Source organism: Ovis aries, chromosome 17 (assembly GCF_016772045.2).
Source record: "Ovis aries strain OAR_USU_Benz2616 breed Rambouillet chromosome 17, ARS-UI_Ramb_v3.0, whole genome shotgun sequence".
Classification (NCBI taxonomy): Eukaryota; Metazoa; Chordata; class Mammalia; order Artiodactyla; family Bovidae; genus Ovis; species Ovis aries.
In genome coordinates, this window is record NC_056070.1 from 3,643,543 (window position 1) to 3,660,526 (window position 16,984).

Genomic DNA, 16,984 nt, shown 5'->3' on the forward strand with positions numbered 1-16,984 from the left:
ATAACCACCAATTTAAAATCTGCTTGGCCCTATGTTAAGTTATTTAAATTATGTGGTAGAGGAGAAACAATATTTAGAATGTGGAGAAGAGGAACTGACTGCTGGGACTGAAACTAGGAAGTGAGGTTTGGAGTTCACATTTTAGCACCTGCAGGACAACAGAAGCATCTTGTGATTCAAGAGTCCAGGGTCTCTCGGCTGAGAATGGTAGTGAGCATGCCTGTACACATGACCCACATCTGAATCACTTTCCAAGCCTGCTGTTGATTCTGCCTTCTGGTCCTGAAGTGTGGAAACAAAATCCAGATTCATGTAGCTAATTTATTGTGCTCCAAGTTAGAGATACATTGTAATACGGAGAGGACAGTGAGATTAAACCTTTAGCATTTCTACCTCAACAGACAGAGCTACCTCGAGATTTTTGGCCGAATAGCAGAAACTGCTCTGGGTCTCATCATTGTGCGGCTCGCACTTGACGGACTGTGGAGAAGTCCTAGTGCTTCGTCTTTATGAACTCATTTAATCTTCACAAGAATCCTGGATGAGGAAATCGAGGTGGGGGAACTTTGTACAATCTGCTTCACTTTGCAAAGTCCCCAAACGGCATGGGCAGGGCTGAAGCCAGGCATGTAATAGCACTGCCTCATCTCCTGAGCCCCACTGATGTCCTGCCTGGAAAGGAAAACACCCAGCGCCCGTGATTCACCACACACACTCACACACCATCACACTTTGCCTTCAACTCAAGGTTTGGAGTATCTTTAGCTTTTAAAAAAATTGAGGTAATTGGTTGCCAGGGACTGTGGGGAGAGGAGAATGGGGAGTCCGTGTTTAATGGAAATGAGACTTTAGTCTGAGAAGGTGACAAGTTCTGAAGATGGATGACCACTTTCCACCCAACAAGGTGAATGGACTTAATGCCACTGAACTCTTCACTTGATTACAAATTGAGTATGCGCATTACCATATGTAAAATATATGTTATTGTTGTTCAGTCGCTCAGTTCTGTTTGACCCTTTGCAACCCCATGGACTGCAGCATGCCAGACTTCCTGGTCCTTCATTATCTCCCATAGCATGCTCAAACTCATGTCCATTGAGTCAGTGATGCCAGCCAACCATCCCATCCTCTGTAGTTTCCTTCTCCTCCTGCCCTCAATCTTTCCCACCATCATCGTCTTTTCTAATGAGTCAGCTTTTGCATCAGATGTGTTGGAGTTTCAGCTTCAGCATGAGTCTGTCCAGTGAATATTCAGGGCTGATTTCCTTTAGGATCGACTGGTTTGATCTCCTTGCAGTCCGAGGGACTCTCAAGAGTCTTCTCCAACACCACAGTTTGAAGGCATCAATTCTTTGCGCTCAGCCTTTTTTACTGTGAAGATCTCACATCCGTACATGACTACTGGAAAAACCACAGCTTTGACTATACAGACCTTTGTCAGCCAAGTAATATCTCTGCTTTTTAATATGCTGCTAGGTTTTTCATAGCTTTTCTTCCAAGGAGCAAGTGTCTTTTAATTTCATGACAATCTAGAGGGGTGGGATGGGGTGGGAGGAGGAAGGAAGACTCAAGAGGGAGGGGACACCTTGCTTATATTTTCCTTTGTTGTGCAGAAGCTTTTAATTTTAATTAGATCCCATTTGTTTATTTTTGCTTTTATTTCCAGAATTCTGGGAGGTGGATCATAGAGGATCCTGCTGTGATTTATGTCTGAGAGTGTTTTGCCTATGTTCTCCTCTAGGAGTTTTATAGTTTCTGATCTTACATTTAGATCTTTAATCCATTTTGAGTTTATTTTTGTGTGCAGTGTTAGAAAGTGATCTAGTTTCATTCTTTTACAAGTGGTTGACAGCCTTCTGAATGGGAGAAAATAATAGCAAATGAAGCAACTGACAAACAACTAATCTCAAAAATATACAAGCAACTTCTGCAGCTCAATTCCAGAAAAATAAACGACCCAATCAAAAAATGGGCCAAAGAACTAAATAGACATTTCTCCAAAGAAGACATACGGATGGCTAACAAACACATGAAAAGATGCTCAACATCACTCATTATTAGAGAAATGCAAATCAAAACCACAATGAGGTACCACTTCACACCAGTCAGAATGTCTGCGATCCAAAAATCTGCAAGCAATAAATGCTGGAGAGGCTGTGGAGAAAAGGGAACCCTCCTACACCGTTGGTGGGAATGCAAACTAGTACAGCCACTATGGAGAACAGTGTGGAGATTCCTTAAAAAATTGCAAATAGAACTACCTTATGACCCAGCAATCCCACTGCTGGGCATACACACCGAGGAAACCAGAATTGAAAGAGACACATGTACCCCAATGTTCATCGCGGCACTGTTTATAATAGCCAGGACATGGAAACAACCTAGATGTCCATCAGCAGATGAATGAATAAGAAAGCTGTGGTACATATACACAATGGAGTATTACTCAGCCGTTAAAAGAATACATTTGAATCAGTTCTGATGAGATGGATGAAACTGGAGCCGATTATACAGAGTGAAGTAAGCCAGAAAGAAAAACACCAATACAGTATACTAACACATACATATGGAATTTAGGAAGATGGCAATGACGACCCTGTATGCAAGACAGGGAAAGAGACACAGACGTGTATAACGGACTTTTGGACTCAGAGGGAGAGGGAGAGGGTGGGATGATTTGGGAGAATGGCATTCTAACATGTATACTATCATGTAAGAATTGAATCGCCAGTCTATGTCTGACGCAGGATGCAGCATGCTTGGGGCTGGTGCATGGAGATGACCCAGAGAGATGTTATGGGGAGGGAGGTGGGAGGGGGGTTCATGTTTGGGAATGCATGTAAGAATTAAAGATTTTAAAATTTAAAAAATAAAAAACTAAATTAAAAAAAAAAAAGAGGGAGGGGACAAATGTATAGTTAGAGCTGATTCATGTTGATGTAATGGCAGAAACCAACACAATATTGTAAAGAAATTACACTCCAATTGAAAATTAGTAAATTTTAAATTATTATGATGGTATATTTTGTGTTATGTATAAATTTCATACATATGATTTAAAAAAAAATAAAAAGCAGGAGCCAAAGGAGAAAACTTACATGAGACTTCACTTTCACTTTGCACTTTCATGCATTGGAGAAGGCAATGGCAACCCACTCCAGTGTTCTTGCCTGGAGAATCCCAGGGACGGGGGAGCCTGGTGGGCTGCCATCTGTGGGGTTGCACAGAGTCGGACACGACTGAAGTGACTTAGCAGCAGCAGCAGCAATCTAGCCAAAAGTGTCAATTGTGCCAGGCTTCTTGGGCCATAGGAGGGATAACAAGTGAGTGACAGTTCCTGCCACACTGGGTATTGATAGGACTAGTTTTAAGAATGTGAATGTTTGCTGACTGCTCTTTCCCAAAGGGGATACAGGGCAAAGGTTTGTTAAACCCCTGGGAAACTAAGCAGGTTCTAATGAAAGAGGGCTTATTTCAGTAGCTGAGAATAGAGTTTTCATAGAAAAATGATGGTCATTGTCCAAAGTGGCTTTGGGACTTAGTGTCCAAAGTGATGAGGAGGCCTTATCATCGCTCACTGTTGTTTTGGAGAAAAAGTGATGAATCTCTAATATTATCCCTGCTCATTCACTCAAAATTATAGAAGAAACTTCAAGTGAAAACAGCTTTTCAGACTTATAAGATCATTTTTGCCCACTAATCAAAAAGATAGTAATGGAGAAGAAAACCTCTGAGAAGGGCTAAAATCTGTGGCACCCAGGCCTTTTGCCCATAAGGATCCCATCCCTCAAAGAATCAAATCCTTACCCTTGAAGATCAAGGTTTTCATGCCAACCAAGATAAATAAAACTACAATTTTTTTTTCAGAATGTCTGTTAGAAATATAATTCCAAATACCCGCTGGTTTTTAAAAAATCCAGTCTTAAAAATGTAAAATAAAATTTAATACCATGTTATTACTTACAGTTGTCATTGGCAAAGCTTCTAGCTGCCTTCTGAATTTTCAAGCACCACCCAGAATTGTTTTTCTTTCAAAAAAGTCTTTTTTCCCACAAGATTTTACGAAGATCTTTAAGTAGAATCGCATGCAACCTTGTGAAGGGTATATTTTATTCATGTTTACTACCAGTTTGATTTTTTAAACGCTAAATTTGTAGATTTCCAGAAAGAAAAAGCTGTGCATAGTGCAACACTTGCATTAGGCTGAAGGATTCACACTGCGTGTATTCGTGTGGCCCTGTGATCTGGCAATCATATCTAAACCCCCATCCCTACTGGCTTCAATGGGAACTTTATCTTTGGAACATAACTGCTGGAAAATCTTTTGTAATACTTTAGCTTTTATTGTGTAAGTCTGTTGATGGTGATAGAGATACTCAAGAAAGGGTGAAACAGGGTTTGCATTAACACTTTTTGCAAGACCTGCACTCTTTCTAGATGTTTCCTTGAACCTTCCTCTCATCTGTCTATTCAACAAACACACTGAACATCATTCATGGGCCAGACTGTTTCAGGCAATGTCAGACAAAGGGGAACAAAAACAGATTCGGTTCTACCTGTGAAAAAGAGTTTTTAGTAAGGGGGTTAGGCCTGATAGTACTGTTAGGAGATGAGCTGTGAGAAGAGAGGGGTGGCCTCGCTGGAAAGAATGCAAGCTGATCCAAGGAGAGCTCTCGGATATGCTACAAAAATAATCACAGAGACTTTTCCAACTCCTGCATGTGCACCCTAGGCACACAGTGAATACAAACTAACCATAGGGGCTTCTCCAAGTAACCTTAGGCAGCTAGGGGCCCATTAAGGGCTCATAAATATTCTACCTCTAATTATAACAGACTGAATTATGGGAAGGCGAAAACAATAGAGCTGGCTGTTATATAACTTGCAACTGTCAATTGGCCTTGAGCATATGCCCATTTGCACTCCCTTCAATTGACTGGTGATAGGTACAAGCACTATTTTACACACGGCATAATGAAAAGTAGGAGACTGGAAGTATAAAAAGGGGGAAGCCAAGAGAGGGAAGAGGAGGAAGATGGCTCCTTTGGGGTCAGCCTACTCCCATGTGTTGTGAGTGTCTGTCTAATAAATGATCTCTGCTTGAGCTGAACTGAGCTGTAACTTGTCTGTTGTTTTAAACCCTTTAGTCTGTCATCCCAAATTTTTGTTGCAGCAAGACAAGAACCAAGGAAGAGAAATAAATGGAACTGTCAGTATCAATTAAATAATAATTCATTAAACTATGGATTACTTAATTATCATTTTTAATGCTCCAAAGAGAACTTGAGGGTGTTGTGAAAGTTTGAGTGGAGAATCCAGCGTTGTTGGAACGTTGAGGGGAAGCCTTCTTCAAGAAAGGAAGACATGAAAAAAAAAAAAGAAAGGAAGACATGTGCTCAGTATGTCCCGCAGGTCTATGTCAGAGCCCCCAGCTCCACCCTTGAGAAGTGCCTGTGGGCCTGTTCCCAACCACGCTCAGGGTGTCCTGAACTGCAAAAGCCCTGGATGAAGCCCCTCAAGGCTGATTCTAAGATTCTTGCAGCTCTCTTCTCTGGGCCTTCCATCCCATGGTGGGGCTTTAGGCAAGTGTGTCCAACCCCCAGGTTTCAGGGGGACCAGGAGGGGCACAGTGTGAGTGTGCATGGACCTTGACATGCCCACAAGGATGCTCACAAATCCTTTCATGATGCGCAAAGGAACCAAGGATGGGGAAAGAGGGAAACAACATCTAGGTCACCAGTCAGGAGCCAGAATCATCTGCAAGTGGAACTCTGCATTGCTGACCATTTGTGACCCCAGTTGTCTCACTGTGTCTCACTGTGTGCACTGTTTGTTGAATCCAGGGTAGACAAGGTGCAAGCAGGGAAGCTGGAGGAAAACTCAAGGAACCACAGAAACTGCAAATGCATTTATTCTCTCCTGGCTGGTGCAGCAGCCGTAGCCGCAGACGCACTATTCTCTCCTGTCGTGGCTGACCCAATGCATGGTGAGCAGTAATGCCACAGCTTTGGGGGGTGCAGCTCGTACAACCACACAGCACACAGTAACCCATGACCAAGCAAGCACCCCGTGACAAGCATGCACAGTGCTGTAAGTGACCTCACATCACCTCGAGGACTGTTACATAGTCATTTACAAAACGTGGGGCAACAGAGCCTGACCACACCATCTTGGCTAATTTACTGGATCTCTTGCCCCACACATTATGCAGATTCTGCCCTCTGCAGCATCCTCCAAGGGCCCAACACCTCCATTTGAACCCAGATGCTGCAGCAACAGTAGAGGCTACAACAAATAGTTACATCCTCAATGCACAGCAAAACCCAGTGCCGGGTGTCACCTGGAACTCATGTTGCAGTCCTTGCCCTCACGGGGTTAAAAGAGCCACCCACTGCGTGTGGAGTGCCTTCATGTTCCATGGCCAAGTCCAGTCCACCATCTGTCTTTGTGAGATTGCAGGAAAGCCTCCACAGGAGCAACTCTACCCCTGTAGGGTTTTTATTAAGGACCCGCAGAAGTCCCACAGGTGCTGGGTGCAATTCAAGGAGGGTATCTTTTGCAGCATTCACAGTCCACCCCGTGATTACACTTTTCAAACTCTGAGGACACAGCCTTTACAATATACTGTCTACATCATAGAACAGCCTTTGCAAAGTGGCGTCTCACATTCCGTCCCTCTACTTCTCCCAGTAAGGACCTGCCAAACTCCCACATGTGCCAGGCCCACGCCTGTGCCCCAGAGTCGCAAGAGCCAAGCTGCCAAGGCTTCCCCTTGATTTTGCCAAAACTGCTTACCCCAGTCTACCAACACTGCCTGAATGAACTCAATCACACCGCGGGGCCCTTGAGGATGCCCCCTGGGTCACAGGCTGCTCAGGCTTCACTTTCTGCTGCACAACAGGCCTCGCTGCCCAGCAGGGACCCACAGTCTCATAAGGTTCATCCTCCACGTCACTTACCACCTCACTGTCAGAGAGGCTGTGTTCAGGGCCGCGGGGTTCTTGCTCTAATGTCAGTATAGGTTGCTCTACTTCTTCCAAGCATCTCTGCACGTTGTGTGCTGGCCCAGCATCACGGAGAGTACCATCCGTATCTGTCTTCAAGGCAGTCAAGAAAATCCACCCCACCGTGCCAGCGGCAGTCCCTGCCGCCTTGTTCGGCAAACGGGAACTCACCACCGGTAGCATCTTTTCAATGCTATCCGGTGGCCTGTCCACCACCTCCCAGTCTTCCACGGAGCCCACACTGAGAGGATCGCAGCCACATGGTAGCACATGCTATCTGGGGGCCAGAGCTTCCTCCACCCAGTGGAGCCTCAGGCTCCCCTGCCTGCGGTGTGTCCTGCTGACGACGCCCGCCGTCTCACTGTGTCTCACCGTGTACACTGTGCACACCCATGGGAGACAAGGTGCGAGCATGGAAGCTGGATGAAAACTCAAGGAGCCATAGGAACTTCAGATGAATTTGTTCTCTCCAGGCTGGCGCAGCAGCCATAGCAGCAGACACACCTCCTCTCGCGGCTGACCCAGCAGACGCAGCCGTGACACAGCAGCAATGCACCGCTTTGGTGGATGGAGCTCATACATCCACACAGCACAAAGGAATCCACGGCCAGGCGAGTGCCTCGTGGTGTGCATATGCAGCGCTTAAAGTGATCTCAGCTGTGACACAGTCATTATTTGCGAACGGTGGGGTGATAGAGCCTGAACACTTAGCCATCTTAGCTAATTTGCTCTCTCCCCACAAACTCCAAGGAGTCTGAGAGTCCAAATCCCATCTATGATGTCCATCTTTTCTCTTGCCTTGAGTCCTGAAAACATTAGAGGTGGTCCCATTTTACCTGGGCTTTGCAAGTTGAGTTGGGATTTATGGGCACGGAGAGGAGGAGCGATTCCGGCCGAGGGGAGCACATGGGAGCCGACTGCGCAGTAGGAAAAGATGATGTGTCTGAGGAACTGAGAGGAAACTGCCACATCTGGGAATCACAGTCTCCTGAGAGCCTGACTGCAGAGCTGTCCAGAGCAATGAGCATCCTTGTAAAACAGCAAGATTCTAAAGCCGCAGAGAGGAATTGATTCATTCTACCTGTAGAACAGGATAAGATTTCACAGAAGAGATGTTTAATCAGGAAGATTTCAATAAGCCCAGAAGGGAAAAGACAGCTATTCTGCTTGACAAAAGGAATGAAGGCATAGAGTAGAGGACAGTGTGGAGGGAGAGCAGGCCCCCCCGCAGGATGGATGGGTCTAGCGAGAGTTGAGCCTGGTGACACTCAGAGCTGAGTCAGATTAAAAGGGATTTATGGCATCTGCTGAGAAGTTGGCCCTGTACTTGGTAGTGTGGTGTTTCTCAAAGAGTGGCCTTGGACATTAGAATCCCCTGGTATTTGTTAAAAATAAGGGTCTTGGGCCCACTGCAGACTTAATGAATTGGAATACAAACCTTCCAGGAGATTCCTGTTTATGTTCATGATTGAGATACTATGAAGCATTAAAGGAAATTTCTCAAGCATATAATTTATACAAAGAGCTTTCTCTTAGACAAGTGCCTGGCTACATCCATACTGTTGAGAAAACCAAGAAGATTCTCTTTCAGAAATTCAGAGATATGAATTTCTCGGGGAAAAAATTGGTATCACACATTTATTGGGTATATATATTAAGTTAGGAGGGATCAGTCCCAAAGCAAATATATTTTTGTTTGGATTATACTCATTGTTTCCTAGGATCCTGATAGACAAGAGGGAAAAGATACAAATCCTCCTCAGAATATTAACATTAGTTTTTCTCCATTATGTTGTATCTATTAGAAAACCTCTAACCTAAAGTAGCCTTAAGTTTTGTGAAACACTATTTAAATAATAATGTGTATCACAAAACAATGACTGGTGTGAAAACTGCTAAGACTTCAAATTTCTATTAATAAAGGTCAATGAAATACAGTACTTTCAAACCTTCTACCTTAAGATGCATCGTCTTAAAATGTTATGTGTTGCTCAGTACAAGGTCCATGGGTTTAAAATGTTTGCAGCTTTACAACTCTCTTTTCAATAAGCTTGTGTTTAATAAAGATAATAAACAGATTTTGCCAAAATTGAAACACATTGCACAGTCCCGTTTTGTTGATTATTATGCTTCAGACTATTTATGGAACATAACACCTTCAAAGAACATTTAACAACATGGGAGAATTCTTGTAACATGACATAAAGGAGGAAAACATACTATATATGGACACACCTATACATATATAGTATACACACACACACACACACACACACACACACACACACACACACACACATATATATATATATATATATAATCTGTATACAGGCATTATTTGTGTGTGCTCAGCCATGTCTGACTCTTTGCAATCCCATGGACGATAACCCACCAGACTCTTCTGTCCATGAAATTTTCCAAGAAAGAATACTGGAGTGGGTTGCCACTTCTTTCTTCGGGAGATCTTCCTGACCCAGGGATTGAACCCATGTCCTTTGCTCTCTGGCACTGCAGGCAGATTCTTTACCTACTGAGCCACCAGGGGAGCCCATATTTAGTCTTCAGTTCATTAAAACTAAATCCCTAAGGGTAGATAAAAGGTTAGAAGAATATAAGCTAGCAGATAACTCTGAATTCAGGGATGGTGGCATTATTAGTGATTTCTGGTTCCTTCTTTGTGCTTTTCTGAAATATTGAAAACCTCTAAAATGAACTCACCTTAGGTAAAGGCTAGTCCAAAGCCCAAAGTGTGTGCAGGGCTTCCCAGGTGGCTCAGTAGGTAAAGAATCTACCTGCAGTGCAGGAGTCCTGGGTTCGATCCCTGGGTGGGGAAGATTCCCCCAGAGAACGGAATGGCAACCCACTCCAGTATTCTTGCCTGGAGAATTCCACGGCAGAGGAGCCTGGCATGAGATTCCAAAGAGTCAGACATGACTGAGCGACTAACACACACACAGTCACACACAGTGTGTGCATGACGGTGAAGGTTGACAGTGCAAGAAGCAGGAGTGAAACAGCAGTAGGTGATGACCACCCAGGGCTGTGAGAATGATGAGACTACCCCCTGCCCAAAGAAGAACTAACTTCTTCTTTTGAGCCCCTTTCTGTGTCTCCTCCACTAACAGTGAATTTCATGAACTCATACCTCTAAGGTGGCACCTAAGGCAGAGTCTGGCTCAGAGATATTCCATGGTGACCTCAATGAATGAATAGTCTCAAGTTCTACAGAAACCTATACTGATATCCCAGACAACAGGACCAGACTCTGGGTTCTGTGATTGGGAGGTGCCCTCCTCACCTCCTCAGCTGAGGATCCTGAACTGATCCTCAGCTCAGGATGGATGAATGGAAATGATGATTTTGTGTTACTTCCTGGAGAGCTGTGGACAGAGTGAGGTGGCAGGTGCTAGAGTCTAAGGAGAGGGATCTCAGTTTTAAAATAACCACACTGACTCCTGGCATTTTACCATCATAGCTTCATTCCTTGAGGTCTGATCTTGTAACAATCCCTTATTAAATTTCATATGCCTCTGGGGGGGGAGGTGTTTAAGCCACTGTCCCCAAGATTTCCAGATCCCAAGATTTCCAGGGCTAGAGCTGGTTAACAGATATGGATTGGGGCTCTCCTTTGTAATAAAGCACTCCAATTAAGTAACAGGGAGGACTCTGGAGCCTGAGTCTCTTGGACCTGAGAATCAAGGTGAAGCCCCAGATGGGGCATGCGGCAGGTAGGCTGTTCTGGACCTCAGCACTTGCAACCACATAGGTAGGTAGTTTCGCTTTCTCATCCGTTTCCATTGCACCTAGAACTAGGAATACAAACTTACTGATAAAGTTTTGGGGGGTGATTTTGCCTGGTATGACTTGATTTTTTGTTTTACTTGTTTGATTTGTTGGGCTTGTTTTTGTAAATAAGATTGGTTGTGATTTTTTTTTGCCTCCTAAGCATAAATGTTCAGTATTTGGGCCTCAACTACACATGTTAGCATTTAAGTTATTCGTGTAGTACCTATTTTTTCCTTCAGTTCAGTCACTCAGTCATGTTCAACTCTTTGTGACCCCATGGACTGCAGCACTCCAAGCCTCCCAGTCCATCACCAACTCCCAGAGTTTACTCAAACTCATGTCCATTGAGTCAGTGATGCCATCCAGCCATCTCATTCTCTGTGGTCCCCTTCTCCTCCCATCTTCAATCTTTCCCAGCATCGGGGGCTTTCAAATGAGTCTGTTCTTCACATCAGGTGGCCAAAATATTGGAGTTTCAGCTTCAGCATCTGGTCTTCTAATGGACACCCAGGACTGATCTCCTTTAGGATGGACTGGTTGGGTCTCCTTGCAGTCCAAGGGACTCTCAAGAGTCTTCTCCAACATCACAGTTCAAAAGCATCAATTCTTCAGTGCTCAGTTTTCTTTATAGTCCAACTCTCACATCCATACATGACCACTGGAAAAACCATAGCCTTGACTAGATGGATCTTTGTTGACAAGGTAATGTCTCTGCTTTTTAATATGCTGTCTAGGTTGGTCATAACTTTTCTCCCAAGGAGCAAGAGTCTTTTAATTTCATGGCTGCAGTCACCATCTGCAGTGATTTTGGAGCCCAAAAAAATAGTCTGTCACTGTTTCCACTGTTTCCCCATCTATTTGCCATGCAGTGATAGGACCAGATGCCTTCATCTTTCATTAATTAACTCTTCTTTCATTAATTAAGTCACACATATTTAATTCCTGTAATATTTCTTCAAAGTTCAAGACTTTCATATCTGAAGTATTTTAAAAACTGCTCTCTGAAAGGCCTCTCGTCAATCTGTGTCTTTCTGGAAATGCCATGGCTAGAGAAATACACCAAATTTTGCCACTTCTGTATGTATTATTAGTCTCCATGTGAGAACATTCTGGGTTGAGTAAGATTGCCTGAACAGCTTTCAAATATTTGGGGTTCAGAAAAACCCAAACTGTGTTTTGCCAAAGCATTTTCTTTCCTTTTCATTTTTAAAAACCCATGTTTATTTCAAGGAGCATTTACTCCATGTGTTTTTAATGTATTTACACTCAGTTCATTAAAATGCTACTCTATAACAGTTCCTTGGCAAGGGGTCAACGGAGCCCCTCTGCTTTGAAAGGATAGGTGTGTGTTGCTGCTCCACCCACGGCTGGAAGAGCTCAGCTGCTTCTCAGAGCCTGCAGAGTCCAGGGTCCAGGGCCTGGAATGGGGCACTTGCTCCCCAGGCCCTGGCACCAGGGTGCCCTGTCAAGTTCTACTGTGTACTTGGGCTAGTTAGTGACCAGGAAGGTCCTTGACATCTTAGTACTCTGGTCAGAATCTAAGTATTTAGGAATTTTTCCTGTCCTGCCTTCCTGAATCTTGGGACTGCTGAGGACTCAGGACCCAGGCTGCAGCACCCCCAAACTTCTTAAATGTCAGAACTGAGATGAGAGGGCCATCAGGAGCCGAGAAGCACTGTAGTGGTGAGGTGTGACCCAACCCCCTAGAAAAGTTCATACAGATCTGGTGAATTGAGGTTGTTTAGTCAGTAGCAGTTATCCCAGATAGATCAGCTCCTGGACTTATTCTGGATGCACTGTCCTGCTCTGAATGTCACTGGATTTCTAAGAGGAGGGGGATGCAGAGACAATCCTAAAAAGAAGGGTAGTTGACTGCCTGACTTTGATGCACTGGTAGACTAGCTTCCAGTAGAATGTTTCCAAATATGAATGTTTCCAAAATAAAACATCTCCATGTATGGCCAGCTATTCTCCATTTACACAACCTTACCATGTGCAAAAAAGCAAGAGAGTTCCAGAAAAACATCTCTTTCTGCTTTATTGACTATGCCAAAGCCTTTGACTGTGTGGATCACAATAAACTGTGGACAATTCTGAAAGAGATGGGAATACCAGACCACCTGACCTGCCTCTTGAGAAACCTGTATGCAAGTCAGGAAGCAACAGTTAGAACTGGACATGGAACAACAGACTGGTTCCAAATAAGAAAAGGAGTAAATCAAGGCTGTATATTGTCACCCTGCTTAATTAACTTATATGCAGAGTACATCATGAGAAACACTGGGCTGGATGAAGCACAAGCTGGAATCAAGATTGCCGGGAGAAATATCAATAACCTCAGATATGCAGATGACACCACCCTTATGGCAGAAAGTGAAGAGGAACTAAAAGCCTCTTGATGAAGGTGAAAGTGGAGAGTGAAAAAGTTGGCTTAAAGCTCAACATTCAGAAAACGAAGATCATGGCATCTGGTCCCATCACTTCATGGGAAATAGATGGAGAAAAAGTGGAAACAGTATCAGACTATTTTTGGGGGCTCCAAAATCACTGCAGATGGTGACTGCAGCCATGAAATTAATAAACGCTTACTCCTTGGAAGAAAAGTTATGACCAACCTAGATAGCATTTTAAAAAGCAGAGACATTACTTTGTCAACAAAGTTCCGTCTAGTTTTGGTTTTTATATATATAAACGAACTTCCCAGGTGGCTCATTTATATAAATCTATGGTTTTTCCAGTGGTCATGTATGGATGTGAGAGTTGGACTGTGAAGAAAGATAAGCACTGAAGAATTGATGCTTTTGAACTGTGGTGTTGGAGAAGACTCTTGAGAGTCCCTTGGACTGCAAGGAGATCCAACCAGTCCATTCTAAAGGAGACCAGTCCTGGGTGTTCATTGGAAGGGTTGATGCTGAGCCTGAAACTCCCATACTTTGGCCGCCTCATGCAAAGAGTTGACTCATTGGAAAAGACTCGGATGCTGGGAGGGATCAGGGGCAGGAGGAGAAGGGGACGACAGAGGATGAGATGGCTGGATGGCATCACTGATTCAATGGATGTGAGTTTGGGTGAACTCCTGGAGTTGGTGATAGACAGGGAGGCCTGGCGTGCTGCGATTCATGGGGTTGCAAAGAGTCGGACACGAATGACTGAACTGAACTGAACTGAACCGTGTGTCAAGCACTAGGCCCCACTTTGTAGATGAGCAAAATGAAGTGCTGAAAAACCAACATGCCTCAGGTCAAGAGGACGGTGGGTTTGCTTTGCCCTCAGACCTGCTATGTTGTTCCATAGCAGGGTCTGCGCCAGCCAGTCCCTCCATCAGAGGAAACACCCAAAGAGATGAGCCCTGGAGGATAGAAAAGCAAGGATATTGATAGGACTTGAGAAGACAGCAGTGCTGGGCAGAAAGGGAATTTCCAAGGAGACTATTTTGTCCATCTTTTCTCAACTCTTCTCTGTCAAAGGAAGAAAAAAATGTGTTCTAGTTCTCATTTTGCCTCTTAAAGTACAAGTCACAGACTGGAACACTGAAGGTGTGGTCTGGGCACCACCAAAGGGCAGGGCTGCCTGGCACCCTGCTTCTGACTCCCAATTAACAAAGCCCCATCTTTCCCCTTCCCAAGCCCCACCCACTGTGCGGTTATATCCTTGTGTTCTTGCCTTCTATTCAGCTATCAATTAATAAACAACATTTAACCTTTTATAATTTACTAACTTATTTACTTATTTTTCCCATTTCCAAGCCCCCACCTCAGTTACGTTCAAAGTGGCTCACACACTTCCTCCTGCTCCTGAGTTTCCGGTGATCTCATCTCACTGGGTCTGTTTACTCATTCCAGGTTCTTTCTCTTTCATAGGAAGTGTGAACAAGGCCGGAGTGGAGAGGTTCCATCTTCTGAGCCTGTCTATCCGTTTCCTGCTCTGTTGTTCCTGTTCAGAACCCCAAGCTTTCTTGTTCTTCTCATTCAGTGAATATTTCAAAGAATATCTCTTTTCAATGTCTCCTATATTTTTAGAAATGACAGCTCATTCTGATGCTGTGTCTGTCTAGCATTTTGTCTTAGGCTGGCCCATGAGTTTGTCCCATCACTTCATGGCAAATAGATGAGGAAACAATGGAAACAGTGACAGGCTTTATTTTTCCGGGCTCCAAAATCACTGAAGATGGTGACTACAGCCATGAAATTAAAAGATGCTTGCTCCTTGGGAGAAAAGCTATGACAAACCTAGATGGTACATTAAAAAGCAGAGACAATACTTTGCCACCAAAGGTCCTTCTAGTCAAAGCTATGTTTTTTCCAATAGTCATGTATATATGTGACAGTTGGACCATAAAGAAAGCTGAGCACCAAAGAATTGATGCTTTTGAACTGTGGTGTTGGAGACTATTGAGAGTCCCTTGGACTGCAAGGAGATCCGACCAGTCCATCCTAAAGGAGATCAGTCCTGAATATTCATTGGAAGGACGGATGCTGAAGCTGAATCCCCAATGCTTTGGCCACATGATTCAAAGAACTGACTCACTGGAAAAGACCCCAATGCTGGGAAAGATTGAGGGCAGGAGGAGAAAGGGATGACAGAGGATGAGATGGTTGGATGGTATCACTGACTCGATGGACACGAGTCTAAGCTAGCTCTGGGAGTTGGTGATAGACAGGGAAGCCTGGCGTGCTGCAGTTCATGGGATCACAAGGAGTCAGACATGACTGAGTGACTGAACTGAACTGAATTGAACTGATTTTGTATCCTCTTTACTTTGCATGCCAACTTCCACCTTTAGAAGGAACCCTTTCCTAGCCTCGAAGGCATGCTGGGAAGGCATGATAATTCCTTGAACCTTTTCTTTTTGTTTTTTCACTCATATTTTAGGCTCAGAATTTTGCCTATTTAGACTCTCCCACATTTTGGGGGCATCTGCCCTTTAGAATCGCTGACTGTAGAATTATACAGACTTTTCCTGAGTTTTTTTTAAACTTGTTTTTCCAAATCTCAAGTTCTGGCTGATGCCCAACACATTCATTTTTTGACAGAATTGTTCAGTAATAATATGGTCACACTTTTCTCTAGTTCCTATTATTCCCAGACTTTCCCTTTAATTTACTTTACTGTTCAGAATTAAGACCAAGTAACAATTCCATTTTGCTTTTTTTTTTTTTTGCATTTCTTTTGGGGATGGTCTTGATCCCTGTCTCCTGTACAATGTCACGAATCTCCATCCATAGTTCATCAGGCACTCTATCTATCAGATCTAGGCCCTTAAATCTATTTCTCACTTCCACTGTATAATCATAAGGGATTTGATTTAGGTCATATCTGAATGGTCTAGCGGTTTTCCCTACTTTCTTCAATTTGAGTCTGAATTTGGCAATAAGGAGTTCATGATCTGAGCCACAGTCAGCTCCTAGAGGCCTGGCGTGCTGTGATTCATGGGGTCGCAAAGAGTCAGACACGACTGAGTGACTGAACTGAACTGAACTGAACAATTCCATTTATTGCTTCCTTTGAGTGCTGAGGAAAATAGCAAATTAAATGAAGGCTCTACAATGAGCAAAATGAGCTATTATATAAACTTCAAAACAGATGAAATCTTCTATCTCTATCACATGTGCTTCTGTGATGGTTTTGTAATCCACAGAAGGAAAGAGTTACCCATTTATTGGAGGTGACAGGGTTGCTCAAATTTACTTCCTTAGCTATGTCTTTCTGATCACTTTCTTTTCATTGTCTCCCGAGTTCTCTCTACTGTCTTTCCATATAAAATTTCACAGAATCATAACTTCTTGTGTTTACAAAAATGGTCCAGAGTTTGGAGTAGAAGATCTTGATATATAAACACTCTTGCCAGTCCTGTATATTCATATTATGGATGTAAGTACTTTCCTCACAGGGCTGTTGGGAGAATTAAGCATAGCAATGTTTGGGTGAGGGGGTATGCATGTTAGAAAGCATGGTCGAAATGTTTGCAATTATTTTTACTGAGTTATTATTACTCTGCCTCTCCAATGAAACATGTCTGTGGAATGAGATATATCTCTCCTTTACAGAATTCAAAACTTGAGTCTTACTCTGTGACACTTCTGAAAACCATATTTACCTCCAAGGTCTCTTTAAGAAAAAATACTTCTTGAAGACAATGAGAATCTTTAACTTTGGAACACCAGGCACCAAGTGTATACCAGGATCAGGGTTTA